Below are 9,930 nucleotides of genomic sequence, written 5' to 3'. Positions count from 1 at the left end.
GGAGGGGTGGTTGAACAGGACCCCGTGGTGTGGACGGCTGGATGAACAGTAGACGGTGGAGGGGTGGTTGAACAGTAGCCGGTGGAGTAGGGCACGGTGGAGGCTGGATGAACAGGAGCCCGTGGAGGCTGGAGGAGGTCGACGGTTGATGAACAGTAGCTCGTGGAGGCTGGAGGGGGTCGACGATGGAGATGAACAGTATCCCGTGGAGTCCTGTTTTGCGGTACGCCACACCCCTCCTGATGAACAGGACCCCCGTTTTGACCGTAGCGCTCCAACACAAGTCTGTTTCCTCCGTTTTGCGGTACGCCACACCCCTCCCGATCAACAGGACCCCCGTTTTGACCGTAGGAGGTCCGTTTCCTCCGTTTTGCGGTACGCCACACCCCTCCTGATCAACAGGACCCTCGTTTCGACCGTAGGAGGTCCGTTTCCTCCGTTGTGCGGTACGCTAGGCCTCGTTTCCATCGCCTCTTCCGTAAAAGCCCTCCCGATGAACACGACCACGCATTCTGTTCTGACCCATGAACACGACGACGACGTTGTTTCTCCGTTCTGACCCAGCCATGTACACAAGCCCTCGCCATATGTATGCGCGAGTAGGCGTTCAAGACCCCGCCCGTATATACACATACGTGGCCGTATTTTCTTTCTTGCACCCTGGCCGCTGTACGTACGTGTCCATGCTATGTGCGCGCCTCTACTATGACACATGTGTGCCTCTACTATGACACGTGCGCGCCTCTACATCGACCAGTATCCACATACACGTTCGCGACCAGAATGTCAACGCTACGTACGCTTCGACCAGGTGGGTCCCGACTGTCAGGCACTTCCTTGCCTGCGAAGATGTAGCTGGTGGGTCCCAGCTGTCAGGGGGGCGAAATATGGTGGCCCGTCCGGTGGGTCCCCGCTGTCAGGTGGAGGAATAATTATTTTGCACGTAATAAGGAGGCACTTCCTTACTATGGCCGTGGACCCAGCTGTCAGCGTCTCCATGTACAGTCCACGTCCGATGGAAGCCGTTCCTTGACCACGTTGACCACGCCGTGCCGAGAGCACCAGGGCGGTGGACGACGACGAGGCCTAGGAAGGGGACGACGCGGAGCCAGGGAAGACGTGGCAATGGATGCCCACGCGTAGAGGAGTACGAGGGCACTGGTTCGCTGCGGTGTGAGGCTGCCGTCACCGCAGAGTAACAGGGGGTGGGGTGAGTAGAGGGATTGCCTGGCCAGCGGTGGAAGTAGTAGGGGGTGGTGAGGCCTCCACCGCATCGCAGCCGGCCACGGGAAGCAGGAGCATGAGGCACGACCGGCGCTGGTTTGGGCGGCTGGAGCAAGAAGACCAGAGGTTGAAGAAGCATGACGGCCGTTGGATGGACATCGTACGGTCACTGGAGCTAGAATCGTGCATATTGACTAAGTTGACAAAGCCCTCCGTCCCCGTCAACTTAGTAGTCCCACAAGTCAGCCTGCCACTATACTGGGTCCCAGCTAACAGGGGGGGTATTCATTTTTTGTAAGTAATAAGGAGGCACTTCCTTGCGTGCGAAGATATAGCTGGTGGGTCCGAGCTGTCAGCGGTGGTAACATTTTTTTCACGAAATACAGAGGCCCTTTCGGTGGGTCCTAGATGTCAGGTGGAGGAATCATTATTTTGCGCGTAATAAGGAGGCATTTCCTTGCATGCGGCCGTGCACCCAACTGTCGGCCTCTCCACCTAAAGTCCACTTCAGATGCATGTCGGTCGTTGACCACGTTGACCAGGCCGCGCCGAGAGCACCAGGGCGGTGGACGACGGCGAGGCCTAGGAAGGGAACGACACGGAGTCAGGGAAGACTCGGTAGTTGTTTCCCACGCGGAGGGGAGTACGAGTGTACGAGGGTTTACTGGTTCGTCTGCCGTCGCCGGAGAATAACAGCAGGTGTGGGTGAGTAGAGGGATGGCTAGGCCAGCGATGGGAGTACAGTGGGGCGGTGAGGCCTGTGCGGCAGCAGAGCCGGCCGCAAGGAGGAGGGAGCAGGCAGTCCCTCCGGCGCCTGTTTGAGCGGCTGGAGCAGGAAGAGCAGAGATTGAAGAAGCACGACGGCCGTTGGATGGCCATCCAACAATCACTGCTTGTGCGTCAACCTTTTTTTAGGAAAGCCTCAAATCTGTGGGAAACAACATACAACCCATCTACCATTATTTCTAATAATTTCCAGCCCATTTGCTAATTATTAAGGTTTTTTTGGAGCCCATATTCTTTTTGTTAGCATCAGAGCCCATATTGTGGCCACGGTTAAAAAATTATACGAAATTTTGCATATTTCGGTGCGGTCCGAACTGTTTTTAATCCTGAAATTTTGACTCACATTCAAACTGATTTTAAAAATAAATGTATATCAATATAAAATCCAACAAATTCTCCACACATAAAAATTAATGTAATTTCAAATCTCGAAATGAAAAAAAGATATTTCAAACTAATTGCCGGTTTGATGTGTTTTAAAAATGTACAGCCCATTTCTCATTACTGATGGGCCATTTTCTCGGCCAGCCAAATGAAAGCTCTCCTCCTTGTCTTGAAAGATTTGCAGCCCAATAGGACTGACAAAGCGACTAACTTGGCAAATCACAAAAAACCTGGGCTGTGGCCCTGGACCCAGCTGTCAGCCTCTCCACGTACAATACTCTTCCGATGGAATGTCGTTGACCACGTTGGCCACGCCGCGCCGAGAGCACCAAGGCGGTGGACGACGGCGATTCCTAGGAAGGGGACGATGCGGAGCCGGGGAAGATGCGGCAGTGGATGCCCACGCGGAGTGGAGTACGAGGGTTCACTGGTTCGGCTGCGGTGTGAGGCTGCCGTCGCCGCAGGGACTGGCTCGGGGTGGGAGTAGTACGGGGCGATGAGGCTTCATCGGCAGCACAGCCGGCCACTTGAGGCAGGAGCAGGCGGTCTCCCCGGCGCTGGTTTGGGCGGCTGGTGCAAGAAGAGCAGCGATTGAAGAAGCAACAGGACCGTTCGATTCAAATCCAACGGTTACTGCTGCTAGAATCGTTTGTTGACTAAGTTGACAAGCCCTGCGTACGCGTCAACTTAGTAGGCCTATAGGTTAGCCTTCTAACCGGTGCGCCCCAGATATCAGTGGGAGGAATCATTTTTTTCGCGTAATAAGGAGGCAGTTGATTGCGTGCGGCCAGGCCAGCGGAGGGAGTAGGGTGGGCTGGGGAAGCCTGCGCGGCATCACAGCGGGCCACAAGAGGAGGGAGCAGACAGTCCCGCCGGCGCTAGTTTAGGTGGCTGGAGCAGGAAGATCAGAGATTAAAAAAGCAGTCGGCTGTTGGATGGACATCCTGATGGGGAATGTAGTAATTTCAAAAAAAAATCCTACGCACACGCAAGATCATGGTGATGCACAACAACGAGAAGGGAAGTATGATCTACGTACCTTGTAGATCGACAACGGAAGCGTTTGGTTGATGTAGTCGTACGTCTCCATGGCCCGACCGATCAAGCACCGAAACTACGGCACCTCCGAGTTCTAGCACACGTTCAGCTCGATGACGATCCCCGGACTCCGATCCAGCAAAGTGTCGGGGAAGAGTTCCGTCAGCACGACGGCGTGGTGACGATCTTGATGTACTACTTCTGCAGGGCTTCGCCTAAGCACCGCTACAATATTATCGAGGCCTATGGTGGCTGGGGGCGCCGCACACGGCTAAGGAATAGATCACGTGGATCAACTTGTGTGTCTAGAGGTGCCCCCTTGCCTCCGTATATAAAGGATCCAAGGGGAGGGGCTGGCCGGCCAAGGGGGGTGCGCCAGGAGAGTCCTACTCCCTCTGGGAGTAGGACCCCCCCCCCCCCAATCCTAGTTGGAATAGCACTCCTTGAGGGGGGGAAAGAGAGAGAGGGGGGCCGGCCACCTCTCCTAGTCCTAATAGGACTAGGGGAGGGGGGAGGCGCACGGCCACCATGGGCTTCCCCTTTCTCCTTTCCACTACAGCCCACTAATGCCCATATAGCTCCCGGGGGGTTCCGGTATCCTCCCGGTACTCCGGTAAAATCCCGATTTTACCCGGAACACTTCCGATATCCAAACATAGGCTTCCAATATATCAATCTTTATGTCTCGACCATTTCGATACTCCTCGTCATGTCCCCGATCTCATCCGGGACTCCGAACTCCTTTGGTACATCAAAACTCATAAACTCATAATATAACTGTCAAAGAAACCTTAAGCGTGCGGACCTTACGGGTTCGAGAACAATGTAGACATGACCGAGACACGTCTCCGGTCAATAACCAATAGCGGGACCTGGATGCCCATATTGGCTCCTACATATTCTACGAAGATCTTTATCGGTCAGACCGCATAACAACATACGTTGTTCCCTTTGTCATCGGTATGTTACTTGCCCGAGATTCGATCGTCGGTATCTTAATACCTAGTTCAATCTCGTTACCGGCAAGTCTCTTTACTCGTTCCGTAATACATCATCTCACAACTAACTCATTAGTTGTAATGCTTGCAAGGCTTATGTGATGTGCATTACCGAGAGGGCCCAGAGATACCTCTCCGACAATCGGAGTGACAAATCGTAATCTCGAAATACGCCAACCCAACATGTACCTTTGGAGACACCTGTAATACTCCTTTATAATCACCCAGTTACGTTGTGACGTTTGGTAGCACCCAAAGTGTTCCTCCGGCAAACGGGAGTTGCATAATCTCATAGTCATAGGAACATGTATAAGTCATGAAGAAAGCAATAGCGACATACTAAACGATCGAGTGCTAAGCTAACGAAATGGGTCAAGTCAATCACATCATTCTTCTAATGATGTGATCCCATTAATCAAATAACAACTCTTTTGTTCATGGTTAGGAAACATAACCATCTTCGATTAACGAGCTAGTCTAGTAGAGGCATACTAGTGACACTATGTTTGTCTATGCATTCACACATGTATTATGTCTCCGATTAATACAATTCTAGTATGAATAATAAACATTTATCATGATATAAGGAAATAAATAATAACTTTATTATTGCCTCTAGGGCATATTTCCTTCACATCCAACACTAACTGCTGCTAGAATCGTGTGTTCACTGACAAAGCCTTTCGTAAACAAGTCAGCCTCGAAATCCGTGGTGTGTACATCCCACTTGCTATTATTTTTATATTTTTTTACTCATTTTCTAATTCATATGAAATTTATTGCAGCCCGTTTTCCATTTTTAGAATTGCTGGCCATTTTTTTGTCAGTACGAGGGTCAAAAAATTAACTAAATATATGGGAAATTTTGAAAATTCGCAAATTTTTGCTGGGGAACGAAATATTCTTAATCTAAAAATTAATAGCCATAGTAAAACAAATTTAAAAATAAATTAGTACTACTAGTCGTCAACCCGTGCACCTGCACGGGCTAGAAAAAATACTAAATATAACAAAGTTGTGAAATTTCAAAATGTCAAACAATAATATGAATATGTTGATGTTGAAATATGGATGTGCTACTTTATGAAGCTTATAAGAGGGCATGTGTGTTATTTTGATAGAAAACATAGTGACAAACAAAAAAGTTGTTGCATATATCATGTATTCATGACAAATAAGTGTACAATAAGTTAGAAATGACCAAGTGCCCTATTGTAGCATATATCTTCCTTTATTACCCTGCCTGAAGAAGATATACATCTTCCTTTTGGCCATGGAAGCACCATAGAATTATAGAGAGTCTGTTTCTATACGCAATAATGGAAACATACATGCACAACTTTCTATCAACATACAAGATATCTTTGCAAATAATATACATATTAAAAAAGATTGTTGTGTATTCTCATTATACCATAGATTATTCAGGTTAGGAGTTCTTGTCTCTAACAACAAAGTCTTAAAAATTTCTTATATGATTAACATGGATGGAATTTTTTAATACTTTCTATCCATACTATATATACATATCTATATGTCACATCGACAATCATGTGTTTACATGAAATCTTTGTGGCACATGATACATGAAAGTTTTTTTGTGGCTATAGTAATATATGTGTATTTATAGCTGGTTTAATGACTAACATTTTCTTTGTTGTAAGGACAAAAAATGCATAGACATACTATATATGCAAATATGTATTAGCAATCTGCACCTCCAAAGAATCATGTAAAACCGTGTAACTCACAGATCGCATGCATGGCAAAGAAATGTATCTTTAAAAAAAATACATAATACTAATCGACACTCCAGATGATTCAAAACATATGCATCTTGACACCACTACCTTGGAGATGGCGACATTAGATGCCGCTGAATCTGGTGCGCTCCTCTATAACATAATCGGGTGAAGTGTGCTCATAAACAGGCATGTATATAGTAAGTTTTCACATGATCGAATGCTTCGTATCATGATAAATTATGGAGGTTGTCAGGAGTTCAACAGGCTAAAAATCAAGCAACACATTCAGCAAATTTTAGGATAGGTTTTACTTGCATGTGGACATGGAGAAGCAACGACGAACTCGAGGACATCAGATAGATCAACTGTTGAGCTTCCTGACCGCTGTAGGTTTGCCAATGGGCACTGTACCAATTAGGACAACAACAGGATCAAATTTACAGAATCATCAGTACACCTCATCCTACACTGCATTGACCATTATCATCGTTAGATTGTAGTCTGCTCAGAACTTTAAGCCACGTAGAATTGCTAGAGGATGGATTTTATAGTTGGCCTTTGTTAGATCATAAATGTAGGTGTACTTTGAAGCTGGCAATGGATGTTGGGAGGGAGACATTGCGATCCTGACAAAGTGGAAGATCAAACGTCGCTTGGGTCCCTCATCATCCCTTGCGGCACCTAGATTTAGGATCCTTCGTAGTTCACCGATGGACATGCAGGTTGGAGAGCACACTTGACAGTGATGGGGATATCATTTGTTGAGAAAAACAGCCGTCAACAGCCATAGTTATCTGAGGAGACTAACAAATCCAATTTTTTTTGACTCTTGTCTTCTCCCTAGGCCAAGAGAAATGCAATCTTTTTTGGAAGTACATAATGAGGATGATGAAGGGCATGGCGATCGGACGAACCGAATATTGGGCACGAGTATGGCGATGCATGTGCGTAGAGGAAATGTCTATCCTTTGGATAATTACCCATCTATATTGTATGTTGTGACAATGACCACTTGATCGCTAGACAAACTGGCTTGAGGACCGGAACCGGCAGAGATTGAGTTGCTCCGCATCAGCGAACCATCGACACACCACCTTCAGTGCATCATTCAATGTGACTGGGCATGGAAATTGAGATGATTGAAAGAATCTCCTGTCCAATCTGAATTTAAAAATTAAATTCACATTAAAAATGTAGTGAACTCTTATCCGATCAAACCTCTACCACTTTTCATGTATCCATTCTTTTTTTACATGCACGTAAAAAATCCCAACGATGCAATATTTGGTTGGTGAATTAATTCCGTTTCCGGTTATAGCAGGACACCCTCATATCTTTTTTTTTCTTTGAACCATGTTGCAACGGCCCTACACCTTGCGCTTATATTCTATTTGTAAATATATGCCTTTTTGCAATGGACACATGTCCCTCTACACGTACGTGCAGGAGTAGTACTATTTCTTCTATCACATTGGGCTTTAAAAAAAACTTAGCACGCTAGATTTAAATCATGTATGAGTATGATTTGTAGCATATCTGCCAACGAAAAACAAAACCGTAGCATAGATGGAATCTTGAACTTGCATGCAGATGCCCGCTAAAATGCTCGTTATTGAAAAAAAAATCGAGGGGACGTTATGGACACTTTTTAACTTACCATGTTGGACATAAATCACGTATGACTTGTAGCTATCTGCCATGGAAAAAATTGTAGCATAGATGGACTTCCTTTTTTGAGCGTGCAGGTATCCTTTTTCTTTTGAGCGCACAGATACATGCCTAAAAAGCTTGTTATTGACTTCCTCTTTCCTTAAGTAATCACGTTGGACTTAAATCACATATTAATTGCAGCATATCTACAAGAAAAAATATCTTCCATTACCAACGTGAATAGCCTTATTTTAAGGAACCAATGGATGCCTTCTTTGTTTTGTTTCGTGGGAGAAGATTTTATTAATGGAGTTTCAAGGGCAATCAAATAGATTTGTTATTTTTTCCTTTTCATCGCTGAAGATTTTTTATGGAAGGAGGCTATCATTTTTTAAGGAGACGATGGATGCTTTTTTTTGTTTGCCCAATTTTGAACGTGCCATATTCCTTTTTATAGGACCATTAGTGTTACGTATGTTTTCTTTTTATCTCAGGCGTTAATTATTTAATCCAACGATATAATTAATTTTGATGATGTGGATTAATGAAAAGGCTTGAAAGGTGCCTCCAATTAGTAAATATAAGATAAGATGTCATGTTAAATCCAGTGAGATACGTATAAGATATCAATGAAGAACAAAAACAAAAAAAGAAACTTATATCCCATTTGCTATAAATTTTTTGGAATTTTCAACCCCTTTTGATATTACTTTTAACAGACATTGACCATACTCTTAAGCCAGGCCGGAATGCATCCCTCCTCGTCTTGAAAGATTTGCAGCCCAGTAATTCGGAGAAAACAAATAGGCCTAGGTTGGGTATTCTTCAAAAAGAAATACTGGGCTAGCTATTTTCCCAAAGAACTGGTGCATCAGCATTTAGCTTTATTTATTCATTTATTTACTTATTTATGTTTAGGGGACCATGAGCATGTACCTGGGCCTGATTCATGTGAGAGGCTCCCTTCTAGTTAATTATGAGATTCTCTATTGGGCCTTTATCAGTGGGTTGCATGTTATCAACAAGTGGAAAATGTGTTCCGAGTTTCAAAAAAAATGTGTTCCGTGCGATAAATAGTATGCGCTACGTACGGTACGGGGCACTAAAGGATCGAACCGTGCAACGACTTCCAAAACATTGTGTTTGTCATTCTAACAACACATTTATTCAACCAACAGACGAAATATACTATTGATTGTACATTAAAAACAGCAGCAGCAGCAACCAGGGCTGGGGGTGCAACAGAAGCAGTAAGCTGGCCAGAAGAATGAAGATGCATCTCTCTCTTCCAAACCAAACATGAGCCATCATTACAAAAAGGGCTACCAAAAAAGAACAAGTGTTTGCATCAAACTAAATAATGTTCCTACTACACCAAGTGTACGCATCTTACTAACTGGCTCAGTTAGACGTTACTATTTATTAAGCTATGGAGATTGGCTGACAGCTTGAACCAGATGGGTGCCTGACTGGGGAAACTCCAGCCAGCATGTCAAAGTCTGATACTTGCGACCCTCTCTCTTATTTTGGGCTACAGAGCGTGGCAACACATATCAGGGTATGGTGCATGCCGAGACGCATGGTACACTGTGTACACATAGTTTTGCCTGATGAACGAAACCGCGCTGCCATCATGATCCTTGCCGTCGGTTATCTCCTGGTTAATAGGATAATTCATTCCGACAAACAGAGAGCGTGTACCAAGGCTACTTACCAGCCTCCAGTCAAAAATTCCTGAAGGCCCAGAGAAGCTGGGATCCTGCTCAAAGACCTTGTAGTGATTGTGATTGTATTCCGCGAAACAACACGTCCGGTACGTGCGAACGATCATCAATCTTTCGCCGTCGTCTGATCGAGCCAGGAACCACCTGCAACTGCCATGCCGCTTTTCTTTGAAAGGTTGTGGGATTAGGAAGGGTAGGGACACCAGGCGGCCTACAACATCATATCAAGTTGGAGTCAAATAAAAAGGGGCTCTTGGTTTAGTTAATCCTAAGAACAGCATGTTATGAGCATGAATATTTTTTCAGCAAATGTTGACAGTAATATAAGCAAGTCATCATGATATCATAGGAAAGAAACATACTGTTGTAACAGCCGTTTGT

This window comes from Triticum aestivum, chromosome 1A (assembly GCF_018294505.1).
Source record: "Triticum aestivum cultivar Chinese Spring chromosome 1A, IWGSC CS RefSeq v2.1, whole genome shotgun sequence".
NCBI classification, from domain to species: Eukaryota; Viridiplantae; Streptophyta; class Magnoliopsida; order Poales; family Poaceae; genus Triticum; species Triticum aestivum.
Note: the sequence above shows the minus strand (reverse complement) of the source record.